The sequence below is a fragment of the Schistocerca nitens genome, chromosome 7, assembly GCF_023898315.1.
Source record: "Schistocerca nitens isolate TAMUIC-IGC-003100 chromosome 7, iqSchNite1.1, whole genome shotgun sequence".
NCBI classification, from domain to species: domain Eukaryota; kingdom Metazoa; phylum Arthropoda; class Insecta; order Orthoptera; family Acrididae; genus Schistocerca; species Schistocerca nitens.
In genome coordinates this window covers 34,065,666-34,093,314 of record NC_064620.1, presented here as the reverse complement: position 1 = coordinate 34,093,314, position 27,649 = coordinate 34,065,666, and positions in this window count along the sequence as shown.

Sequence of the window (27,649 nt, the reverse complement as noted above, 5' to 3'; positions counted from 1 at the left end):
CTCTGACACATACATATGTTTACGGTAAGATTGAAACTAATGGTTAGAGCAGCAGAAACTATTTGCAAAATTATAAGAGATACTGAAACACCCTATTACTTTCAGGCCTTAAGGAAATTATGGTTTTTTTATAATTAGTGGTCTTCCCATTAGTAATTACCCAGCATTAATACAATAGACAAACTGTGGATCCTGTTATGTTATTAATATGCACTTCCTATACCCAAGAGAAACTTACACTTAACAAACATGAGTATATAACATTTCACAACTGCAGTCTTCCACTTTTACTACAATGAAACACAATGTTGGCAAAATTGCAAGAAACTGACTCACCTTTTTGAATTTACTACAGACAGCAATGTGATCATTTACCAAGCAAAACTTTATAAGCCTCAGTCTTGAGAAATTTTAATTTGAAGTCGGCAACAACACATCAATAAGCAGTTTTACTTGGAAAATTATTTTCAGCAAACAACATTTACTTTAACTCACTCTCTTGCCACAGTAACTTTCTTTTTACTAAGTTCAAGAGGCACCAATTAGCAAAACTCTAGGCTTTAATTTCTTTCAGTAAGGACACTCGGAAATCACTTTAGTTCAAACGGAGAGGAACCTGAGAGGTGTTATGATGAGGAGAAAAATCAAGGTAGGTACATAAACTCAGATATAAATTACCTTCTATTTGAGCACATTAGCACATCCATTAAGCTGATCCTTCACTGTACATCATTATAGTATTACGTTGCAATGATTGCGCAATGTGGTGGCAACTGCATGTTGGTAGGTGCAATTGCAGGCAGAGTTGCTGGACTCTGTCATTTCTTGGTGGCGATGATAGATACAAATTCCAGAATAGTTCCAGCTATTTATCCATCCATCCGAGGCCTTGGAAAGAAACAGGAAAAGCCTCTCTCGGAATCTGCACAATATGCATCTTTTCCACGGCAGTGCACGGACTCGTAGCTCGGCCCCGACTGGTGGCTCGTCCCTGACTGACTATCAGTTCCACCTTTTCCACCTAGGCCAACTACAATTTGCGCGCGCTACACAGTTCCGTTCCCGAGGGGAACCACTACACCGTTTGCATACAAACTAACTAAGAACCCTAAGTGAGGATCAGCAATTTACATAACAGCAAACATACATTTTAAAAAAAGACAGAACATTTGCACATATTGACATTTCTACCAAAAATTATTCACACAAAATTACAATTATGTACAGTAGGATTTGTTCCCTCCAGTTGAGACAAAGAATTTAAATAACAGATACACTATATAGCACAGAATCAAATCATGACATCAAAGTTTTAACAAGGAAAGGAGTAAACAATTTTGTGTTATCGTTCAATCAAACAATATTTACAGAAGCTTAACGATGTAATATTAAATGAAACAAAAGCAAAATAAATCAGTAGAGCATTAGAGCTATGGTATTACAACCTGTCCGAACTCTGAAAGCTGGTTTTTATTTATTTATTTATTTTTCAGTAAACTGCAGTTGGGGACTTGTCAAATGCCTTTCTGAAACGAAGGAAAACGGCACCAGTCTAAGCACCGTTGACTTCAGCGTATAAATCTAATAGAGGAACAGAGAAAGCTCAATTAATCAATATTTCTGTTTTCGGTATCCACGTTGATTTTTATATAAGAGATTTTCCTTTTTCAGCATAAAACATGTTCCGAATTCTACAACTGATTAACGTCAACGGTATAGGTCTGTATTAACTCCTTCTGTAATTTTTCATGAAAACGCAAATGACGAGTGTTTCTTTCTAGTTGGTAGGTACCCTTCGTTCCTGCCGTGATCTACGATAAACTGCTCCTAGAGGGGGACCCAGTTTTTTCGCATAATCTTTGTAGAACCTTATATGCATTTCATCTGGTCGTGATGTCTTCCCACTGCGACTGTAGCTCCTTGTCTCTTCCGCGATAGGTTATCTTAGTATCTACCATTCGACGTTCGTACAATGATTGAAAGGAGAAATCGTATTGCAATTTTCCGTGGTGAAACAATTTCGGAAGACCTAACTCAGTATTTCCGCCAGCTGTCTGTTACCTTCCGTTTCGGTCCAGTATGGTCACTGAGTGCCTCAATAGTTTATTTTGATTCGCTGACTGATTTTATGCATGACCAACACCTCTTAGGGTTTTCAGTCTGATCGGTTGCCAATATTTTACTTCAAAAGTCATTAAAGGCTTCCCTCACTGATCTCGTTACACTAATTTTCGCTTCGTTCAGCTTTTGCTTATCTGCTAAGTTTTAACCTCTCTCGAATCTGTGATGAAACTCTCATGATTTTGGTTCCTGTCTTCGGTATGTCTCTTCCATCCCTTAAGATCTTCCCTGGAACACAGTTGATTTACGCATATTGACCTATGCTACGTCCTCATCACTGAATATTTGTTGTTGACTACTAAGATACTCTGCAGCTTCTTTCCTTTTGTTATTATTAAGAAAAATTATTTTCCTACCTTACTATACGGTAGTAGTAGTTTCTATCACAGCCTTACGGTCACTGATGCCTTCCTGTACGTTAACTGATTCGGTAAATTCAGGTCTGTTTGTGTCGAGGAGGTCTAAGACGTTTCCTTCTCGAGTTGGTTCTCTAACCATCTGCTCGAAGTAATTTTCGAACGAGATATTAAGAATCTTGTAAAACAAATCCCTGTCTCTGGCACCAATTTTGATAACAGGCGTCTCCCAAACTATAACTGGAAAGTTGAAATGACGCCCCCCCCCCCCCCCCAATTACAACGGTATGATCAGGAGAGATATCAACATCATTCTGCGAACTTATCTTTGAAGCGCTCTACCATTACACCTCCTGATCCAGACGGTGTAAAAAAGCACCTGATTACCATTTTTGACAAGCCTTTGATGCTTAACTTCACCCAGATTAATTCACATTCTACAACGGTGATAAAGTGCCTAGATGCAATAAATACGCCACCTTTGCCGGCCAACGTAGCCTTGTGATGAATAATCCAATCGGAACTTACGATTTCATTGCTATTCACTTCTGGTTTCAATCAACTTTCTGTTCTTAACGCTAGCTATAAATTACAACTTTCAGTAAGGGATACTAACTGTGGAAGCCTTCCTTGGATACTCCCACAGTTTACTAAGATTGTATTAATCTTTTTTACACACGATCTGCAAATATGAACATTCTCTGAGAACGTTATCGTTGACGTATCTTCGACTTTGGGACGCAGTTCGCCTCTCACCCCAAGGTGGGGGAGGGTCCCTCTAGCCTAAAAAACCCCTGTGCGTTGCACACGTACTCCCGTACCTCGGTAGACACATGCTTTGTGTAGTTCATGCCTGACTTAATAAGAGGAATCTTACAATTCTGTACCCGGTAGTCAAGTGCGAGAAATTCCCATCCGATACCCTTGCAATGTCGTCTGAGCTTCTGGTTTAGACCTTCCACTCTGCTCCAAACCAGAGAACCACCATCTACCCTGTGTACCTTGTTACAAACAGATTAGCCTGCATTTAACGCGCCTTCACCCAATCAGCCATCCGCCGAAAGGCAGTGACGATGGCCTTGTAACACAAGCAGCAGGCGTCGTTAGTGGCGACATGTGCCACTAACTGTAGTTGGTGGCACTCAGTGGGTTCGATAGCCACCGACTGTTCCTCTTCCACGTCTCTGGCGAAATTCCCCGAAAACATACCGAGAACTCACTGGCATTCTTTCCCTACATGTCTGCCATTTCTCTGAGTGTCTCCATTACCAGCCGAATGTTCAAGCTCCCAGTGACTAACATACCCCACCTCTGCACTTGTCCGGGCTAGGCAGGAAAATCGGCCTGTAGCCCGACAGCAGAAGTTTTCCGTTTTGTCTTAGAAGAATTATCAACATTGTGTAGCGTTTCATACCTGTTGCTAAGGCGTAAGGAGCTAGCCATGCACCTCATCCTCTTTCTCCTCCTCCGCCCACAGAAGCACGAATCCACTACTGTCTGCCACACACTGTCGTGTAAAGACGGGCAGCTGAACTTTTGCGTATCTGAAGAGACAGAGACAAAAAGGTCACGACGGGACTAACGGCATCTGAGGTGTCGCAGGTATCGTCATTGTCGCCCCGGTGTCGCCACAGCTTTGAGCAGAAGCCAGAAACCTGTCGATTGCGCCCAAAGCAGCTTCCAGCAGTTTATGGATAGCACCCATTTCTCCCTGTGTCCGTTCACAACAAACACAGTCCATACCCACATCGCACCGTGTAAGAGAACCGAACAAGATCTTGAAAAATACAAACAAGGTAAACGATCTATTCAAACTGAGAAAGTCGCTCAACAGAAACGATCGAAGTATGCGCTAACTCTTACTCCAAAAATAAACAGCACTACTACAAACAGCTATATAATCAGCTACTGTCCACGTCTTCTCAGCTGTAGGTTAGGATACCACCAAGCTGAACGATGTGTGGTAATGTATAGTACACTCGAAAATATACTCCAACAACATGCGGTTGCGAAATACGCTTCCTCTTACATCGAAAATAGCTAGCACTCCCAGAAACAGATAAATAATCAACTACTGTTCGCTTCTGGTCAGACGTAAGTTAGTAGACCACTAAGCTAAATGACGTGTACATACTTTTTACTACGCCAAAAAATAAATTCACTTAAGATGAATGACCTAAATATATGGTAACTCTTACAACAAAAATAAATAGCACTAGTGGAAACAGCTAAATCATCTGTTACTGTTCACTTGTGATCAATTGTAAGTTCGGATACCACTAATCTGAACGATGTGTTCAAACTGTATACTACACTAAAAACATACTTCTACAATCTATGAAAAAAAATGCACTGTCCCTTACAATTAAGATAAATAGACCTACCAGAATCAGGTTAATAATCCGATACTGTTCATATCTACTCGGAAGTTAGTATACAACTAAGCTAAATGATATATACAATATGTGTAGTAGACCAAAAAGAAAACTCGTTCATCACAAACGACTGCAAAATACTCTACCTCTTCACAAAAATAACTATCACTACTACAAACAGCTGAATAATAAGTTACCGTTCACTTCTACTAAGAAGTAAGTTAGATTACCACTAAGCTAAACGATGTAAACAGCTGCGTACCGCAGATAGGTTTGCTCGTAGTGTTGCTGCCGTTATCTCTGTTAGTAGGCTGTAGCTCTACTGTTGGAGTAGTTAGTTTTATATATTAAAAGTCTTGCTCTTGATGTAATGGTAGTAAATAATTCACATTTTTGCCTTTTATATAAGGGGCGATCAAAAAGTTTCCGTTCGAAGGCTTGCAGTCCAGAATCCGCATGCTGATCAGGCAAAATCGTGGGGAGCATTGAGGCAGTCATAACAAAGACGCACCAGTTTGAAGATACCCATATGGTAAAACAGGGTATCCTGCTGCGTGAAGAAGACCCTAACCGTCTGCTGCACAGGAATCGTCGACCCTTCAAGGCCTTTCAAGGAACCGAAGGCATGATAATTGCTTGGGAAGAGATTTGGACTGTAGGGCTCGACTGTCTCCAACTGGAGTTGGCTTAAATTCTGCTGGCCTCCGAGATCTACCGGCGACATTTGTCGAATTGCAACCGGCAAGAAACCTATCGCACCAGTCCACAACCGTGGCTTTTGACAGACATGCCGCCTCGTTCACATTCTTCACTCTACAGTGGATGTCTATCGGTGTTCGTGCTTCGGCAACCAAGAAAAGACCAACAGCGCTTTGGTCTTGTCTGGACGCCGTACCTGACGTTTCCGCATTTCGCGCATGCATGTCAGAAAGATACCCCTTGTCTACATGTTCATGCTTACACACGGGTATAGGATTCACGCTTCGTTGCATATACGCTGCAGCAGCACCTTTAAACTGATATTTTGCGATCGCCCCTTATACACCCCTGGAAATTGAAATAAGAACACCGTGAATTCATTGTCCCAGGAAGGGGAAACTTTATTGACACATTCCTGGGGTCAGATACATCACATGATCACACTGACAGAACCACAGGCACATAGACACAGGCAACAGAGCATGCACAATGTCGGCACTAGTACAGTGTATATCCACCTTTCGCAGCAATGCAGGCTGCTATTCTCCCATGGAGACGATCGTAGAGATGCTGGATGTAGTCCTGTGGAACGGCTTGCCATGCCATTTCCACCTGGCGCCTCAGTTGGACCAGCGTTCGTGCTGGACGTGCAGACCGCGTGAGACGACGCTTCATCCAGTCCCAAACATGCTCAATGGGGGACAGATCCGGAGATCTTGCTGGCCAGGGTAGTTGACTTACACCTTCTAGAGCACGTTGGGTGGCACGGGATACATGCGGACGTGCATTGTCCTGTTGGAACAGCAAGTTCCCTTGCCGGTCTAGGAATGGTAGAACGATGGGTTCGATGACGGTTTGGATGTACCGTGCACTATTCAGTGTCCCCTCGACGATCACCAGTGGTGTACTGCCAGTGTAGGAGATCGCTCCCCACACCATGATGCCGGGTGTTGGCCCTGTGTGCCTCGGTCGTATGCAGTCCTGATTGTGGCGCTCACCTGCACGGCGCCAAACACGCATACGACCATCATTGGCACCAAGGCAGAAGCGACTCTCATCGCTGAAGACGACACGTCTCCATTCGTCCCTCCATTCAGGCCTGTCGCGACACCACTGGAGGCGGGCTGCACGATGTTGGGGCGTGAGCGGAAGACGGCCCAACGGTGTGCGGGACCGTAGCCCAGCTTCATGGAGACGGTTGCGAATGGTCCTCGCCGATACCCCAGGAGCAACAGTGTCCCTAATTTGCTGGGAAGTGGCGGTGCGGTCCCCTACGGCACTGCGTAGGATCCTACGGTCTTGGCGTGCATCCGTGCGTCGCTGCGGTACGGTCCCAGGTCGACGGACACGTGCACCTTCCGCCGACCACTGGCGACAAGGTCGATGTACTGTGGAGGCCTCACGCCCCACGTGTTGAGCAATTCGGCGGTACGTCCACCCGGCCTCCCGCATGCCCACTATACGCCCTCGCTCAAAGTCCGTCAACTGCACATACGGTTCACGTCCACGCTGTCGCGGCATGCTACCAGTGTTAAAGACTGCGATGGAGCTCCGTATGCCACGGCAAACTGGCTGACACTGACGGCGGCGGTGCACAAATGCTGCGCAGCTAGCGCCATTCGACGGCCAACACCGCGGTTCCTGGTGTGTCCGCTGTGCCGTGCGTGTGATCATTGCTTGTACAGCCCTCTCGCAGTGTCCGGAGCAAGTATGGTGGGTCTGACACACCGGTGTCAATGTGTTCTTTTTTCCATTTCCAGGAGTGTATATTAGTAGTAGAGAGACAGGGTTGTAACCCATCGCATTGTTTGTCAGTGTGTTCATTGACCAAGCAGCGAAAGCAGTGTGTTCATTTACCAAGCAGCGAAGGAAATGAAGGAGAAATTTCTAAAAGGAATCACAGTTCATGGAGAAGAAATTAAAACTCCCCTGCGCTCAGTTTTTGTTTGTGAACAAAACGTTGCCCAAAATCTGTGATGAAGCTGTCGTGCAGTCGTATCGTCTATTCAACAAGGTTATCGAAGCACGGTGTGTTTCCCCAATCTTCACTGCTTCATTCGACACATAACAGTCAAAAGGGTATTATGAAACAACTTTCAGATTTATTGGGTCTTACTCTCCTTATTCGTTTCCAGAAATCTGTACTTAATGGTGATATCAGTCTGTTAACACTAGTTAACAAATTTAAACATTTTTTCTGCATCTGGTTTTTAAACGGGTGGATTTAACTAACTTTGGGATTCTCAGTACACTGCTAAAATCAGTTTTTCTCTACGATGTCACATTTACTAGATACACAGCAGAATAAAAAATGGTAATAGCGAAAACTGACAATTAAGTCAAACAAAAATACACATTCAGAACGTTTGAAATCAGTACTGTTTTTTATGTATATATGGGTGTGAGGCCAATAAAAGGTCGGTTTAGAAGATATTTTCACCTTTAATCGTCTTTGGTTTCCGAAAAATGCGACGGTGGAGCTCTTCTTTTGTTTGCCGTTTAATCACACACCCCCGAACAAGACCCCAGCAGTTGTCACCCATCATCGAAGGGTTTCAATGGCCTTCGTAACGGTGTTCCATGGTAAGAATGTCTTGGTGAATACTTTCACCATACTCATCCCTTACGGCTCCCAAATTTTCCGGCAAGAACTGAAGGTAATAATGTAGAAAGTGAATTTTAAGCGACATTCTACACCCCCTGAACTTATAGTTGCCCAACAGATCATTCACAATGGCGTCATAGTTTTCGTCTTTTCTGCTACCTAAAAAGCCCTTCACAATTGCTTTAAAAGAAGACCAAGCAGCTAATTGGATTTCTGTGAGTTTGGTATCAAAGGTTGGATCTTTCAGCAATTTTCTTATTTATGGTCCAATAAACATACCCTCTTTCAGCTTTTCCTCACTTAACTTGGGAAACTTTCCTTTAAGTTACTGAAAGCCTTTAGCTTCTTTATCTATAGCTTTTACAAAGTTCTTGATAAGGCCCAACTTGATATGTAGGGAAGACAAAATGATTTTATCGGGCTCAACAAATGGGGTATTGTTCACATTTACGTTTCCAGGAACATACGACTTCCTTATAGGTCATTTCTTGACTGTATAGTGGTTCTTGGTGTCACAGCTGTCCCCAAGACACAAAAAGCAGCAATATTTCATGAATCCAGCCTGTAAAATCTGCCATTCATGTCATTATATTTAATTGTCTCCATCAGCAAAGCCATCGTTTTATTGGTTTCTTTCATGTTTACTGCGTAAGCCAAAGGTACCGATGGAAATGCATTGCCATTATGCCGTAGTACTACTTTCAAGCCGGTTTTACTGGGGTCAATAAATAGTCGCCACTCCTGCAGATTATGTTATACACCTAGCTGCTTCATCAGACCATTGACATCTCTCTATACACACACTGAATTCTCAATATCAAAATACTGAGCGGAGGAAGCACCTCTTGATCTCAAACAGGGAATGTTTGTCCCTGGTGCTAGAAGGTTCTGTTGTTGCAGTCTCGACCCCAAGAGTTCATCTTGCTGTTCGGAAGTTGTAAATCACGAATCAAATCGTTCAATTCCTTTTGACTAAAGAGCTGCGGCGAAGTGTCATGATACTGAGGGCAGTAATTTTCTATATGTTCAATTCTTTCTCATTCACTTGAGATGGTGTCTGGTTCCGTGGCTTTGAAATTACAGACAAGAACAGGCAACCCCTCATCATGGGTCACAGGCAAAAGTACTGATGACACATTTGGATACATTATTTAAGTCTAGTTTTCCTTGAATGTCCCGAAATATTTGTAAGACAGAAGTAACAGTCTGAACAATGCTTTTTAGGGTCACACCACACCGTCGGAAGAGCGAATGACATGGCTCGGCGTTTTCCTTTCAATCATTCGGTTAAGGTTGAAGTACACCTTATGCAGGCAATATGAGGTGCAAAAGTTTTATCTTGATCACCAACAGGGAAATCAAAATTTAATTTATATGCCTTCTTAACCAAATAAGTGATTAGTTTTCTTTGGGCTTTTGGAGTGAATTTCTCACACACATAATAAAACTTGTCGTGGTGGTCTAGACTGTAATGAGATTTAATAGTTGCCGTTTTTCTTAGTGTAAGTTTTAAACACAAAACGTTTGCACTATCTTTGACAGGAAACACTCAGTGAGCATCTATTTCACACCACTGGATTACCACACCAACTATTTACTGACGCTTTCTACATCTTATAGCTCTCCTCTGCAAATCAAAAACATCAAAACATAATAACAGCCAAAAGCGAAATACTAAATATGGAAAATAAAAAACCTTTAAAAACTCAAAAATGGTACGTGCTACAATATTTTCAAAGGTATATTCGGATTCTACACAACAAAATACAAACTAGTTGATGTATCACATCGCAGATGAAAAATGGCTGTTGACAAGTGTAATTATCACAAACACTAGGCTATAATTTGACTATATTTTCGCATTTCCTTTAGTTGTCATTGATTTGCTACGGTACACTGACTCAATCGAAACCTTTGTGTGTGCTAGTTACTAAGAAAATGTAATATACTGCCCTGATGATTTGTTTCTCTAAGTACACAAAATGGGAAGATTTAAAGATGAAAGGCAGTCCCAAACAAATCGAAAGACTCATGGCTGAGAATGAAACTCAAATATTACTGTAATCGTGCCGTCCCTATTAACGTAAACACAGAGGCAACAAATCCATACTTGTAGGGTCGAAGAGACGCACATTTATATTTATCATAAGTTTATCGCAGTCTCGCGTAAATAAACAAAAGAAGGCAAATTAATTTTTTTTGTCATTACGCCTGAAAGCTTCATAACTTAAGGGGTAGTTTGTTTTCGCTTCAGATGTGGTTTGCATTCGGACGCATTCTTCTTATGGCACCTGAGTCGTTCTAAAGGGGAATCGATTGAGACTAATCTCTCCTCTCGGAGGGCGAAGGGAAAGGTGAGAGCGTCCCTTATTTGTCTTCATTAGGCAGTGACATGCTAAATCTTCGTAAAAAGAGCAACGTGGTCGTTTCGTGGTGTTTTGCTTACGTAGCTGCGTCTACCAGCACCATTCTTTTGTAAAGGCCGGTCTAGGGGAATTTAGTCAGGACCCATTTCGTATGGATGCCATAAATCGGGCTTTGATCTATACTCTGAGCAGTAAAGTATTAGGCCGTTGGCCTCAGCAGTGGCTTGCACTCTGCTAGATACAATAAGATACCTTTTTAAGGGAGAATTATGTCGAGCATTCACTGCATTTTAGACCACGGACTCCGTCACTAGACTTATAATATTTATTATAATGTCCTTTCTCTTAAAAGAAAGTTAAAATTAACACTTGGCTATGTTCGATGCTTTAGAGCTACAACAACGTCAAACACATTTATTTTACCACTTAAACTACGTAAATTATTGTTATTAAGTAGCTTCAGATAGTTCATACTGTTTTCATATTCGATAGCCAACGTACCATGTACCTGACTAGAAACTGTTGCTTTCGAATGAAGATTATTGTTTAACGTCCCGTTTACGGCGATGTCATTACTGACGAAACACATGGCCTGTTTGGGGAAGGATAACGAAGAACATCAGCAAAGTTCTCTTCGAAAGAATAATCCTAACATTCACACTAAGGGGTTTAGGGTGACCATGAAAAACGTTTTCTGATAGGTGGGATTGCGATTTCAACCACGTCCTCTCGAATACGTGAATCGTGTCTCACCTGCGAGAGACATTGCTTGTATTTATGCTTTAGATTCAACAATATTTTCCGGTTACTTGAGTAGTGTGTTTTAGTTCAACATATTTTGTCAATCCGTTGTACTACTATCACTTGAACCTTTTGTTACGATCTGCCTACAGGAAGGCTGTTTATCGAACGGTGTTGAAGAGTTAGTAGCCTCTTAGCTTCACGAACCTGGACGGGCTAAGGCTGTTAAGTCCGACCAAGGTGCGAGAACCATCAGTAGGTGCCCAAAATAAATCTCCGAGTTAGTGCGCGATGTTCATTCAAGCTGTTGGTCCTGACTGAAACGTTCATTTTACTGAATGAAATTAAAATATTCATCCTGTGTGCGATCTGTAAAATTTGCAAAATCTTGCATGGGGGCTTAATTATTATGAAATGCAAATAATTTTAATTTTTTGCTTCAGTAGGATGTCTGTTCGGTTACGAAGTCTCGTAACGGTTGGCCCTGACTAGTATTATTACGCAATCTGACTGCATAGAACAACAACAAACAATGAAATGGAAATTTTCATTAACACAATTAATTAATTAAGTCCCCAGCAACTATAAAACCTACGAAACCAAAGCACAAGTGTAACTGTTCTGTGTGTGGAAGTATGACTCAACGTACGCATCTGGCACGGTTCTTCTTCAACAACACAAGAAATTTTAAATATCATTTATGCTGAATTAATTAAAGAAAATAGAAATACCATAATTACTCAAGAAAACCAGAATTACACTCTAATACAAGAACACAAGCCAGATGCTTTGTTGACTGAACCTGTAATGACGCATTATTCAGGACATTGAAATAATGAGAAAGAAAAGAAAAGTAGTTTGTTACCTTAATTTATATTGATGAAAAGCACTCTAGACATTACAATCTCTCCACACCGACTCGCTACTATCACATCTCAACAAGAACTTTTCAGTATCACATCTCAGCAAGCACTGCCTACTAGCTCATCTCAACAAACACTCCTCATTACGACATCTCAGCACTGACTACCACGAGCTCTCCCAAAGCACTGCCCACTACGAGTTCTCAATAATCACTGCCAGTGGAGTCGGCGGAACAATACTCTCTAGCGCGATCTCTGGCGCTGTGGCTCAGTGTAGCCACCTTTCAATCTCTATAATCATTTATTAACTCGAGAATTTAAACACCTTGAAATGTTCGAGTTTGCTTTAGAGTAGTCTCGAGGAATATTAACCAATAAATTAAACTCACAGCCTCGATTCAACACACAGTCATTTCCAAGTACGAAGAATGAAATCGGTAAACTGTTGTTAATCATTTCCCGTAGATGGACCACAGAACAAGTGAAGAAACATCAAGACACTTGACCTCGGAAAAGCGTTCGACTACGTCAAGTGGTACAAGATGCCCAGAGAAAACTCAGGGTCAGCTATAGGTAAATATAGGTAACACAATGCCGGCCGAGGTGGCCGAGCGGTTCTAGGCGCTACAGTCTGGAACCGCGCGACCGCTACGGTCGCAGGTTCGAATCCTGCCTCGGGCATGGATGTGTGTGATGTCCTTAGGTTAGTCAGGCTGAAGTAGTTCTAAGTTCTAGGAGTCTGATGACCTCAGAAGTTAAGTCCCAAAGTCCCATAGTGCTCAGAGCCACTTTTTTTTTTTTTTTTTGGGTAACACAATGATGAGACAAAGCTTTTTGACCTTATGCTTAATAGCTTGTTCTGTCCGTCTTTGAAACGAAATACGTCACTAATTCTGCGTACCAGGGATCCGGCAGTTTGTTGATGGGTTTGTGGTGGTATGTGGCATTAGATGGCTACGCACACGTCATGTAACTCGCGTTAACAACGGGCCACTGTTTTGTGTACGCGGTTACTACCCCCATTAGCGACCCAGATGACTTCCATAGGGCGAATTTTGTAGCCGAGACATCAACGTGAGTTCATTCTGATACTAAAATGGCTCTGAGCACTATGGGACTCAACTGCTGAGGTCATTAGTCCCCTAGAACTTAGAACTAGTTAAACCTAACTAACCTAAGGACATCACAAACATCCATGCCCGAGGCAGGATTCGAACCTGCGACCGTAGCGGTCTTGCGGTTCCAGACGGGAGCGCCTTTAACCGCACGGCTACTTCGGCCGGCCATTCTGATACTCCTGAAACCACTGTAGCACAGTTCGTGCTCCGAGTATAGGTCAGTTGTACTGCTGAAAGATGATACAGTGTCGGGGTAGAGATCAAGCATGAAGGGAAGCAGCTGTTTCGTTGCTGTCAGCGTATCGTCGGTTACTACCGTAGGTCCTATGAAAGCGCAGAATGTTTCTCGTAGCATAATATTGCTTCCACCAGCCTGCATCAGTGGCGCTCTGCACGTTTCGAGCCGCCGTTCTCCTAGATGACAGCATCTGGGAAGACGACCAGCGACCTAGTGTAGCAAAAATGTGATACATCCGAAGAGCCGACACGTTTCCATTGGTCAACGGTTGAATCCCGTGCCCACTGCGATCGTAATTGCCCATGTCATCTGGTCAACATGTGAACACGTAGGGGTGGTCTGCTGCGAAGCTCAATGTTCAACAATGTACGATGAACGGGGCGCTCCGCAACACTTGTGCGTGCACCAGCATTTTGCTCTTTCGGCAGAGACGCCGCAGATCACCATCTATCCTACTTTACAGAGCAGACAAGACGCCGAACCCCACGTCCGGTGAAGAGTCGTTAACCTCGAACCATTTAGCGCCTATTCGTAGCTTCACTGGCCTTGTACCTGTGTCCGTGAATGCATTCGACCAGCTTTCTAGATATTCGTTCCCAGGCTCTGTATGATGAGACAAAGCGTTTTGACCTTATGCTTAATAGCTTGTTCTGTCCGTCTTTGAAACGAAATACGTCACTAATTCTGCGTATCAGGTATCCGGTAGTTTGTTGATGGGTTTGTGGTGGTATGTGGCATTATGTGGCTACGCACTTGTGAAAGTCGCTTATCTCAATAGATTTCCCCATTTTCAGCCCATCTCTTGGCTAGGGTGGACCAGCGTGCGTCTCCACTGCACTTACATACTTTTGTTCCTGCGTCACGTGCCCGCAATGCCATCAGGCACCATCCAACGCCGCGCTTGGCCAAAGCCGTCATTTTTTGGCATATTACTGTATATAATACACTCCTGGAAATGGAAAAAAGAACACATTGACACCGGTGTGTCAGACCCACCATACTTGCTCCGGACACTGCGAGAGGGCTGTACAAGCAATGATCACACGCACGGCACAGCGGACACACCAGGAACCGCGGTGTTGGCCGTCGAATGGCGCTAGCTTCGCAGCATTTGTGCACCGCCGCCGTCAGTGTCAGCCAGTTTGCCGTGGCATACGGAGCTCCATCGCAGTCTTTAACACTGGTAGCATGCCGCGACAGCGTGGACGTGAACCGTATGTGCAGTTGACGGACTTTGAGCGAGGGCGTATAGTGGGCATGCGGGAGGCCGGGTGGACGTACCGCCGAATTGCTCAACACGTGGGGCGTGAGGTCTCCACAGTACATCGACGTTGTCGCCAGTGGTCGGCGGAAGGTGCACGTGCCCGTCGACCTGGGACCGGACCGCAGCGACGCACGGATGCACGCCAAGACCGTAGGATCCTACGCAGTGCCGTAGGGGACCGCACCGCCACTTCCCAGCGAATTAGGGACACTGTTGCTCCTGGGGTATCGGCGAGGACCATTCGCAACCGTCTCCATGAAGCTGGGCTACGGTGCCGCACACCGTTAGGCCGTCTTCCGCTCACTCCCCAACATCGTGCAGCCCGCCTCCAGTGGTGTCGCGACAGGCGTAAATGGAGGGACGAATGGAGACGTGTCGTCTTCAGCGATGAGAGTCGCTTCTGCCTTGGTGCCAATGATGGTCGTATGCGTGTTTGGCGCCGTGCAGGTGAGCGCCACAATCAGGACTACATACGACCGAGGCACACAGGGCCAACACCCGGCATCATGGTGTGGGGAGCGATCTCCTACACTGGCCGTACACCACTGGTGATCGTCGAGGGGACACTGAATAGTGCACGGTACATCCAAACCGTCATCGAACCCATCGTTCTACCATTCCTAGACCGGCAAGGGAACTTGCTGTTCCAACAGGACAATGCACGTCCGCATGTATCCCGTGCCACCCAACGTGCTCTAGAAGGTGTAAGTCAACTACCATGGCCAGCAAGATCTCCGGATCTGTCCCCCATTGAGCATGTTTGGGACTGGATGAAGCGTCGTCTCACGCGGCCTGCACGTCCAGCACGAACGCTGGTCCAACTGAGGCGCCAGGTGGAAATGGCATGGCAAGCCGTTCGACTACATCCAGCATCTCTACGATCGTCTCCATGGGAGAATAGCAGCCTGCATTGCTGCGAAAGGTGGATATACACTGTACTAGTGCCGACATTGTGCATGCTCTGTTGCCTGTGTCTATGTGCCTGTGGTTCTGTCAGTGTGATCATGTGATGTATCTGACCCCAGGAATGTGTCAATAAAGTTTCCCCTTCCTAGGACAATGAATTCACGGTGTTCTTATTTCAATTTCCAGGAGTGTATATAAAAGAACCAAGAAGGAACAATGAGAGTGGGAGACCCAGAACGAAGTGCTAGAATTAAACAGGGTGTAAGACAGGGGTTGTAGTCTTTCGGCTCTGCTGTTTGATCTATATATGGAAGAAGCAATGACGCAAATAAAATTAAGGTTCAAGAGTGGAATTAAAATTAAAGGTTAAATGACGTAAGTGACAAAATTCGCTGAAGACATCACTATCCTCACTGAAACCGAAGGAGTACTGTAAGATCTGCTCTATGTAATGAACAGTCTAATGAGTACAGGATATGGACTGAGAGCAAAGCGAAGTAATACGAAAGTAATGAGAAGCAGCAGAGATGAGAACAGCGAGGAACTTATCACGATTGATGATCACGATATAGATGTATAGATAAAGTTAACGCAGCAAAATAACCGACGACGGACGGAGCAAGGTAGACATAAAAAAAAAAAACAGACTAGCAATGGCAAAAAGAGTGTTCCTGTCCAAGAGAAGTCTACTGGTATCATGTATAGTCCTTAAGTAGAGGAAGAAAATTCTGAAAATGTATGTTGGGAACACGGCATCGTATGGTAGTGAATCATGGACTATGACAACACCGGAACAGAACAGCATCGAAGAGTTTTAGATGTGGTGCTGCAGAAGAATGTCGAAAATTAAGTGGTCTGATTAGGTAAGGCATGTGAGGTCTCTGCGCAGAATCAGCGAGGGATGGAATATATGGAAAAGAGTGGCAAGAAAAAGGGACATCTGTTAAGACATAAGGAAATAACCTGTATGGTGCCAGATGGAGCTGTAGAGGGCAAAACCCTTAGGGAAAGACAGAAACCGACATACATGCAATAGATAACTGAGGACGTAGGTTGCAAGTGGTACTCAGAGGTGACAAGTTTGGCACAAATAAAGAAAGCAAGTAGTATGCTTCTTTATGTCTCTAACTTTCATCTTCTAAATAATTAAAGTATTTAAAATCAGTTCTATCCAAAACCGGCCTGTCGCTAAACAAACCAAAGAACAACTGTACAATATTTTATTTTTTTCTATTTTTCAGCAGCACTAGCCTGTCGTGACCAATATTATCGCCAGTTGTCGTTGCTCATGCATCCTCTTGCCTCCCATGGCACACCCGCATATTGCGGGGCTCGCCACAGGATATAGCTTCTGCACCATATTAGTATGAATATTGGTACATAAATCATCCCCTTTTATTCTTACTTGTAGTTGGACTCCCGCTCGTCAGTATTTGATGATCCTGTCCCTATCTTTATGATGTACTCGAGGATTCCTCGCCGACAATCGTCCTAGGCGATCTATCACATATGTTCTCGCTAAGACGAAGCGCTACTATTTCAGCTGCTGAATCGGCTCAACCAGACCACAAGTTGGGTCTATTGTATATTGATATTTACATGAAACTATCACCAAAAATGTATACAGTATTTTCTCAAAATTGCCCGCATCTCGTGGTCGTGCGGTAGCGTTCTCGCTTCCCACGCCCGGGTTCCCGGGTTCGATTCCCGGCGGGGTCAGGGATTTTCTCTGCCTCGTGATGGCTGGGTGTTGTGTGCTGTCCTTAGGTTAGTTAGGTTTAAGTAGTTCTAAGTTCTAGGGGACTGATGACCATAGATGTTAAGTCCCATAGTGCTCAGAGCCATTTTTTTCTCAAAATTACTAGCCTCTAGCCAGACGTTTTAGGAACACTGCATACATAAGCCCAATTATCCATTTTAATGAACTCTTCATAACATTCCTACAACGAATTGTTATCATGTCTGTAGGTGAGACTAATAACTACAAGATCAGCGTGTACCTTTCTTAAGCCCTTATAATATACTTCCTTATAATATAGTTCAAACTTCGTAAACGCTCTTAATTACCACGTATATTATCATTTTCTTCTGCATATATTTTTATCATTACTGTGCTACCGTACTTATTTCGCATACAATAAAGTAATGCAAAGCTTCTTACCAAGCTCTCCATCACGACCGTAACGAGGCTGCATAACATCCGTCATACTTGCCCTAACATTCACTTCTCGTACGTGTCCCCTCAAATTTATAGTATAAAGTACCTCCAAATAATATTTTATATTCCACATTAATAAAATGCACGAGGGGAAGTTGGAAAATAAGTTTCCCCTGTCGACTGTGATCAAAGTTGTGTGTTCAAATGGTTCAAATGGCTCTGAGCACTATGGGACTTAACATCTGTGGTCATCAGTCCCCTAGAACTTAGAACTACGTAAACCTAACTAACCTAAGGACATCACTCACATCCATGCCCGAGGCAGGACTCGAACCGGCGACGTAGTGGTCACGCGGTTCCAGACTGAAGCGCCCTCAACCGCACGGCCACACCGGCCGACAAAGTTGTGTGTTAAAGGAAAAAGGGAAATGAGACATTAAAGATAAAACATATCTTTATTTTTCTACATAATTTCCAAGTACATTGAGGCATTTGTCATAAAGCTTCATGAGCTTCAAAAAGCCTTCAAGGAAAAAATTAGGGCGTTGCATACGGAAGAAGCGTTGAACGGTTTGTTTGACGTCAGCATTGCTGCCAAAGCGCCTTCCGCCTAGAGTCTCCTTCAAAGCAGGGAACAGATGGAAGTCACTTGGTGCGAGATCCGGACTGTAAGGTGGATGGTGTAGGCGCCCCCAACCAAGAATTGCAATACGGTTTTGCGTTGCCGTCGCCGTGTGTGGTCTCACATTGTCATCCAACAGCAGAACTCCAGATCTGAGAAGGCCAGGCCGCTTATTCCGGATCACCTCTTTCAATTTCGATAGAGTGGCATATTACCGCGCAGCATTGATGGTTGCACTCTCCAGAAAGTCCAGCAGCAAAACTCTTTTGGCGTCCCAGAAAACGGTGAGTAGCAAAAAAATGGTTCAAATGGCTCTGAGCACTATGGGACTCAACTGCTGAGGTCATTAGTCCCCTAGAACTTAGAACTACTTAAACCTAACTAACCTAAGGACATCACAAACATCCATGCCCGAGGCAGGATTCGAACCTGCGACCGTAGCGGTCTTGCGGTTCCAGACTGCAGCGCCTTTAACCGCACGGCCACTTCGGCCGGCTCGGTGAGTAGCACTTCACCTGCAGACGGAGTGCTTTTGAACTTCTTTCGGACAGGTGATGACGGATGTTTCCACTCCCTGGATGCGGCCTTCGATTCGGGCGTGTAATGGTGGACCCACGTTTCATCCTCCGTCACACTCTGAAACAGGTCATTACCAGATTCATGGTAACGCACGAGCTGTTCCAGGCTGAACGCCATGCATTGTTCCATGTGTGTCGGGGTCACTTGGCCGGGCACCCATCGTGCTGACACCTTCATGTATCGATGAATGTCGTGGATGATCTTGTCAGCTCGCTCATGTCCGATTCCAAGTTCTGCTGCTACTCCATCGGTGGTGGTACGCCGGTTCGCTTTGATGATGTCATCAACCCTCCTGACATACGCATCTGCAGTGGCCGTGCGCGTCCGTCCAGGTCTCGGTATGTCCTGCACTTACTGACGCCCATCACTGAATTGCTGCCACCATCTCCGCACCATTTGCCTCTACATCACACCTGACCCATACACCTCAACAAGGCGGTTATGAACTTCTGTGCCTGATAATCCACGTACCCAATCATAGCGAATAACAGCTCTCACTTCCGCCTTTGAGCACGACTCCAAAACGCACCTGCTCTCCATAGCTCCAGGAAAAGACTGAGCAGCTGGCCTCGCTTTGCGCAGGCGCTGGGACAGCGCCATCTGCTGGATCGCCGTCGACCTCTACCCAATGGTGTATCAGGTGTATCGGTGTCTTGCACGTGCGCGTTCACCTGCCGTGTGGTCTTTCGCCCATATCACACAACTCTGCCCGCAGTCGACAGGGGAAAATCATTTTCCAACTCCCCTTCGTAAATACAGATACTTCAGTACATGCTTATAGTATCACTGGTGTTGTTATCCCACTCCCATCTACTTCTTACACGATCTGAGTCCGGATATAGAATAACATTTATAGCATGTAAATACGTTTTTTCCATCATTACAATAATTTATTCCTCCATTCCACTATAACTATGCTGTGTTCAAGTCCCAGGTCCATGTTGTAAATAACTTATGTTCAACTTATTCTTTATATGACCGTAAGGGGAATACAATGGAGGGAATAAACCTGCCTTTCCACTCACGCGTTCATTGTTATGGCTTAATATATCTACAGACACTCCAAGACAAAAAAAAAAAGAAAGGAAAAAAACTACATATCACGAAGAAATTAACCGAATGGAATGGAAATCAGTTGATGCGATGCACAAGTACAGACAAACAAATGGTAATAATTTCCGAAAAATTGGATAATTAAGGCAAGAGAAGAAAGCTCCACAAATTGAGCAAGTCAATTACGCTTAGGTCCACCTCTGCCCTTTATGTAAGCAGACACGTCTTCGGCGTGGGAACTCACTGAACGGAGTACAAATGTCTTCATGTATGAGTCCGAAATGGACCCCACTGACGAGCGACGATATGGCTGGAGAAGTCCCAGACAGCGGTGGAATACCAAACTCACGGTCGCCCGCCATACGGCCCGACAACCTGGAGTGATGGTCTGAAGTGGCTTCGTTTTCATACAGGTAGAAGGAACCTTTTGCTTTTTCATCCGCGACACTCTTACACCATAGCGGAATGTCGACGATACTCTACGCCCCATTCTGTTGCCCTTCATGCCTGGGCTTCCATTTCAGCAAGATAATGCCCGCCCCCACACGGTGAGAGTTAAACTGCTTGTTTTCGTACTTGACAAACCCCACCTTGGTCAGCAAAGTCGCCGGATCTCTATCCAATTGAGAAAGTTTGGAACTTTATGGGCAGGGCCGTCCAACTGTAACACCATTATCGATGGTAAGTAGGTCATGCTATGTAATTAGGCCTATGTGTATTTAACTATGAAGTGATTCTTCTGAACTAGCTAAGATCTTTGAATTGTAAGAGGGAAAGTGGAAGTTTATGATGTTTATATTGTAAAGATTTAATAATGTTTAAAAATAATAAAACTTCATAAAATATGTGCGATCATAAAAGAGAAATTGTACTTTGAATACTGGTTCATACTAGGGAAATTGTATGATATAACTTAAAAGATGTAGGGAACACCCTCTGCTACGAAAGGAGTTTGGTGCGCGGGAAAAGGTCGATTTGGCGGTCAATCTGGGCGGCAAGAGAGAGATCACATTACGCAGTCAGTGGCCAGCAGTTGTGCAGTCAACACCGTAGGTGTCAAGTGAGGCCTTCGGAAGCCGATTTATGTTGAAATTCCCTCGGATTTGGTTTCGACTGTAATATGGTGCTCTTGTATTATGGAATGGCGCTGAAATCACTAATATATCGCCAAGAAGAAATTTGGGAAGAGCCTTGAACTGCAAGAAGTGAGATCAGATAGCCGCCACGTGCTTGCCACCACTATTGCGCCACTGCTACGCCAACTTCAGGAAATCATATGTGTATCTTAGTATGGATTAGTATGTTTGTGTGTGTTCTTTCAATAATAATTTCAGTGATGAAAATATGTGTTTGAACTTTGAAATTGCTATGATCATGAAACCTATGCAGGGTACTATCCTAAAGGTGGTAAAGACCGAGTTCTGAATAATCAGTGATTTGTTTCTACTTTGAATGCGCCAAAGTTTCAGTGCTAAAGTGTATAAATGATGCTAGTTAAATCACCTGATTCGCAGGTAATGAAAGGGGCACATAATTTGAATTTTCATGAAACTTAACTATGTTGTGACCATTACTAGGAACTAATTTCTGAAGTTTTATTTGAAAATATAAATTTAGTGAATTGCTATATAGTCTTGAAATATAAACAAATTCAAGTGGGGTGAGAAATCCACATTAGCGTAATGCAATGTCTCTGAAATAGTTACAGAGAGCAAATGACAGTCTATGGGCCCCCACTACATTCTTTTCCATTATGGGAAAGTCGAACTAAAGATTGTTTTTTTTGTTGCTATTTAAAAGAAATCTGTGACATTGCTAATAATGAAGGCATAATAAGTATAGATGTAGGATTATTTAATTTCATTTGTGGTCTGTATGTGTCAGCTGAAATTAGAACTCTTTCCACGCCCAATTTCAGTCCAGTGTATCTTTAGTAACATCTTGATGTTAAATTAATATTGAACTAATTAATGATTACAATAGTAACTTTTATTACTATGAGTGAAATATTATTTAGTTCTCTATGTTTGCTGGTTTGCGTAAAAAGCTATCTACTGCTAACCACTACATAGTTCGTTCGGTAGTTGTGAGTATCCATTGCACTGTTTAAAAGGAGGATTAATGGAGGTCTCTTCATCAATCCATGCTCATTTTTCTTTAAACTTAAAGTTTCAAAATATTATGCCTAAATAGGCTGGCGACCGTTTAGTATTTCATTTACGTGAACTTTGCTACTTTCATTAGTTACAAAATTAAACTCTTTCACCTTTCTATTAACCGCCACTGTCACGAAATTAAAGTTCGATACCCTCTATCCATAAGGTTAACATATGGTCAATAATTCTAAATTCCTCTCAGGGAGTAACGCTTAGTTGTATGTTACCGTCATATTTAGCATAACGTACGTACAGGTGTTGTACAACCAGCTCAGGATTTTGACGATCTAATGCGTCAATTGGACAGACTTCGGCACGATACCCTCACGAGGACATCAAAGGAGCTTATCAACCAATAACAAACCGAGTTACTGCTAGCATAAGGGCCAGAGGTGGACCAACGCGTTACTGACTTGGTCAGTTTGTGAAGTTCTTTCTCTTGAATAAATCAATATTTCTGAAATTATAATCATTTGTTCTTCCATATACGTACATCACAGTTACCGATTTTCACCAAATTCAGATAATTCATTTGTGGCACATGTTTTCTTGTCTTTCCTTTTTTTCTTCGCAGTGTTTCTATAAATAAATGCCGGCCGGAGTGGCCGTGCGGTTCTAGGCGCTACAGTCTGGAACCGAGCGACCGCTACGGTCGCAGGTTCGAATCCTGCCTCGGGCATGGATGTGTGTGATGTCCTTAGGTTACTTAGGTTCAATTAGTTCTAAGTTCTAGGCGACTGATAACCTCAGAAGTTAAGTCGCATAGTGCTCAGAGCCATTTGAACCATTAATAAATGTGACGGAAATCAGGACAGTCTTTTTGATACGCTCTGTTTTACTTGAATCACATGCACTTGAGGATTTACATTACAAACTTATAATAGCAACGTTTCCGATCCCGATACACGTTCTACCACACATTAATCAAAACAGTAGATGTATACTGAATAGTTAACGCTTTGGTTTACTGAGATTTAAGAAAAATCAAAAACTTCATATGTAATGATAAGGTGTGTTGAACAGTCGACTCAGCGTTTACAAAATACCCATCCTAACATACTTAATATTCGCTGTCATGTATGTACATGTAATTTTAAGTATCAGATTAGTACATATTACAAATTACATTACATATAACTTTAACACATTGCAGCAATTTTACAATGGTTTTCCTAGCACGGTAGGATCTATTTTCCTTTGAATTAGCATTGATAACTCAGTGAATATAGAGTTTACGCTTTTTTTCGTTGTATGAAGTAATATAGTTTTCAGCATTTGGATTTTGTACATTCACTTTTTTTCTTGGCAACGGGCTCTAACATTTCCTTACGTTTACACGACATGTATTTTACTCGTGTTATTTATTTACTAATTTAGGGCCTTGTTCGCGTAGACTGTATGGACAGTAAAGATTTTTCATTCGTTTTTACTTAATCAAATTTTTATATTGTTTACAACTTGCTACACCTTATAGGCCTTTAAGGCCATATAAGAATGGTCTTTTCCGAATGTACTTCTGATCAAAGTGCGATTTTGTTAATCATACCTTTTGCGTTCGTGTGGAGATATTGCCACAGCATATTTCATCGCATAACAAATATTACTTTGTGTCTCAGTGAAAAAATAAAGAGTAAAATACTAGTAGAAGTAAGATGTAAAATACCAATTTTCATAAATTCAACTTCAAATATTTTAACGCAACGAAATAATTTCTTAAAAATTTTCATCCCCTATTGCACTCCCTTATGGGTTGAATTTCCAGAAACACTGAAACAAGAACTTTTTTTTATTTCTAACAGAGGAGTCAGTTGCCCATTAACATAGATATATCCTTCAAATCAGGTGTAGTTCTTTAGTAATTATTTATTTGCAACAGAATTTCTAAAAATAGTGAAACAATTTTTTTTAATTTTCTGTCTACAAAACCAAATACCAGTTTTCGTAGTTACAGCTTCAAAATTCCCTTTATAGCGGCATACTTTCAAAAACCATTTCATCCCCTTTTTAATTTCCTTAGGAGTGGAATTTCGGACAATCCCTTCTAAATGATTCCTACAGTATAAGATCCACATCCTCTGCAAACTTCAAATTTCTATCCTTAGCGGTTTGAGCTGGGCTATTACGAGTCAGTGAATCCGTATGACCCCATTTCACCCTATCAGGTGTTGACTTACCAAAAACAGTGAAATGCATATTTTTCATGTCTAATCGAGAAGCCAAATACCATTTTTCAAAAAATTGGCTTTAAAGATGTTTTAGCAATGAAATATTTTCGCAAAACGTTTCACCACCTCTTTCATCCCCTTAGGGATTGAAATTTCCAAAAACAGTGAAACAGTTATTTTTTTACTTCCAACTGAAAAGCCAAATTTAAATTTTCATAGACTTAGCTTAAAATGTGTTCATAACAAAATATTTTCATATAAAAATTCGTCCACTATTTCAGTCCCTTAGGAGTTCAATTTCCAAAAACACTGAAACACGAATTAATTTGTAACCTACAAGTCCAGCACCGATGTTGATAGTTCAGCTTTAAAAATACTTTAATTATTCTATAATAATGATATATTTGCAAAACAAGCTTTTAGCCACTGTTTCACTCTCATAGGATTAAATTTCCAAAAATACTGAAACACGTATATGTCTGTTTGTGACCGAGAAACCTAATATCAGTTTTCGTAGGTCTAGCTTCTAAATTGCCTTAATAGCTACATAAAAATCATTCATCCCCTGTTTCACCCAAATAGGGTTGAAATTTCGAAAAATCCCTTCTTAAACTACGCCTATAGTATAAGCATACCGTCTCTAAATTTTAAGTTTCTGTCCTTAGCGGTTTGGGCTGGGCAGTAATGAGTCAGTCAATCAGTCAATTAGGACATTGCCTTGTGTATACAGAGGTTTCGTTCTGTACAAAACAAACAATGACACACTGTTAAATATTGGTTTATTTGTTATTAGATCGTACATTTTTACTACACATAATACGAAAAATACTGAGCTGTGGCTCTGAAAATGTTAGTTTCCAGCCGCAACTCATGTTCCTTGATACTACACAATCAGTGACCTCGTGGAGGGTAACATCACTACTTAGTAAACCTGAATTTTGATTGTAAACTCTGAGGTTCTGCTTTAAGACATTTGCACTCATCCAACACAAATTTTTCTGCGTACTGTCTTAAATGAATCCACAGTATTCACACTTTTTCATTCAGCACAATGTAGTAATTACACTTGTAACAGTAGTTTCAGTTCCAGAGACTTGTGGAGTGCTCCTAAATTCTACTTACAGCAGAGAGAATAGTCTTATATAACAAGTTGTTTTAATGGTGGAACATTTAAATGGATTACTGTCCGAAAGAAGATGGGGTAGCTCGGTCGTATCAGACGCTGCGAAACTCTTTCAGCTCGCAGCTTCTGGCTGTCTGTTATAGGGCCTGTCCCTTGGGAGTGCAGCGGCCCTGTTTCTCGGAGTTTGTCCTGTGTCAGTTACAGTCCCGCTGAGAAGGCGAGCAGCAGTCACAGACAACGGAAAACTTTCAGAGGCACGGCCCCTATCACAAGTGTACAGAGACAACCGGTTAGAGCATCATCAGCAATGTTTTTATTTTCAGCGAACAAAGGTTAATTCATCTTTTTGTAAATGAGAGGAACTAAAGTTAGTTTGTATAGTGAAAATAAAAATTTAAATACCTGAATTTCAAAGAAAGGCATCTACTGACTACGAGACTTGTTTCAAGATTTATAGGTCTGCGTAAAATGCTCACACTCTGCTATTCAGCTAGGCAAATGCAAGTTCAACTGGACATAGCGTGAATTAGCAAAATTGTGGACTTAGAGGTAAGGTTACCAGCACAAAATCTTACTGGGAAGTTTTTCTGAACATGGTTCAGTGGCGTGGGTGGTTCATTATACAGTCTACTGGTGATGGGATAACATTCGTTTAAAAATAAAAATGGAGGAGGTAAGGGAAGTTTAGATTGACAAAACTTGATTTTTTGTTGACATATGGACAAACGGAAGTATGCAAACTTTCAATTGTTTATAAATATAATTAATTACTTCCAAGATTAGTTAAAAATTAATGTTCCCATTTGCGTTTTCACCACTTCATTGCCATCTTTAGAAGTGATTCATTAATTCCAGTTAATTGAACATCATGAAGTCTTATAAAAATGTCCATCACGTCGTCATATTTTAAATGAGATACGGATTGTTGTATACCTTGTCGACGCTAGTAGCGAATAAATCACATCAGAAGATGGCAATCAAATGGTGATAAATATAGTATTAATAACCAAACTTTTAAAGGGTCTAGGACGTAATTTATAAAGTGAATTTTTGAATGCCTAAGAAGTAAATTAACCTAGAAGGACATCAGGAAAAGGAAGAGCAGTAACATAAACAAGTAGTAGTAACTACCCAGAAAGTGGAGAAAGATTACAACGTCACAACATAGCTCGCAGCAATTATTCGGCGATGTTACACAATACAAAGACAGCCACGACCTCTTCTCCAAACACAATGCCGATAACCAAATTACAATACAAAGAGTTCTCAAAACATGTAACTCAAGCGTGGACTGGGAAATCATTGAAAACAAAATCAACTGTGTTCGTTTCAAAGGAAACACCACAAGATTTACCTTAAGCGACTTTCGGAAATGGCAGAAAGCATAAATTGGGAGTGTGTAACACAGACTGGAACCGCCGAACCTAAAATACGAGTCCATTGTCTTACCACTGCGCCAACTCGCTAGGTCGAACTTGTCAGATCATAAGAAATGGTCTACTGCGTGAGAACATAGAGTAAAAGATTTCGAACATACGAACGGGAAGAGTGTGCATGCAAGTAAAATCAAAACGCTACTCACACATATAGAACCACAGGCTCAACGAAACACCACCCACAGGCATTACCGTGTAAGAGCGCTGTTCCCAATTACAAATCAGGGCGAATAACTAATACTGATTTACAAATCAATATTTTAAGAAGCATCAAAATAGCTTGAAATATACCGACGCGAAAATATATAGTGAATTATGGTGTTGAGAGTGGGATAGAGTATCTGAATAATACTATCTATGAAATGGACTGACTATCTTAATTTTTTTGTAATATATAGCGTAAAACTGAATTGCACAAATGACTAAACCGATTTCAACAAATGTTGATTAGTGGTCAGGTTCTCTGTACGATATAGAATTGATACTGAGTGCGTTAATCAAATAAACAATTAAAACGGTTCCATAAATACAACATAGCCTATGAAATCAATCGCAAAAGCAATGAAACATCGCTATTAGTTTATAGAACAAATATCGATTCCTATACCTGAAAATAGATGTGGTTTTCCATGTGAATTTGTGACTGAAACAACTGCTTGGATTTTTGCTCTTTTAAGTACAGTCAGTCAAAACCATCACTAAGAT